We start from the raw sequence: 449 nt of genomic DNA on the forward strand, positions 1-449 counted from the left end.
TTGCTTAATTCTTGTGTGGCAGATGCTATTGTTGTTCCCATTTTATAAATAAGGGAAAACCAGCCGGATGTGGTGGCTCATACCTGTAATCCCAGCACTTTGGGAGGCCAAGGTGGGCAGATCACAAGGTCACGAGATCAAGACCATCCTGGCTAACATGGTGAAACCCTGTCTCTACTAAAAATACAAAAAAAAATTAGCCCGGCATGGTGGCGGGTGTCTGTAGTCCCAGCTACTTGGGAGGCTGAGGCAGGCAGGAGAATGTCGTGAACCCGGGAGGCGGAGCTTGCTGTGAGCCAAGATTGCGCCACTGCACTACAGCCTGGGCGACAGAGCGAGACTCTATGTCGAAAGAAAAAAAAAAAAGGGAAAACCAAAATTGGTAATTTTTCCAAAATTATATATCTAAAAGTAGTGGGGCCGAGATACAAATCCAGGCAGTCCATATC

At 47.0% G+C, this 449-nt stretch overlaps 1 protein-coding gene across 1 annotated transcript in view; it reads right to left on the reverse strand.

Moving 5' to 3' along the window:
• TOR1AIP1 (torsin A interacting protein 1) overlaps positions 1–449 on the reverse strand; it is a 40,408-nt gene that overhangs the window by 13,617 nt on the left and 26,342 nt on the right. The window lies entirely within an intron of this gene.

Source organism: Mandrillus leucophaeus, unplaced genomic scaffold (genome assembly GCF_000951045.1).
Source record: "Mandrillus leucophaeus isolate KB7577 unplaced genomic scaffold, Mleu.le_1.0 Scaffold1097, whole genome shotgun sequence".
NCBI classification, from domain to species: Eukaryota; Metazoa; Chordata; class Mammalia; order Primates; family Cercopithecidae; genus Mandrillus; species Mandrillus leucophaeus.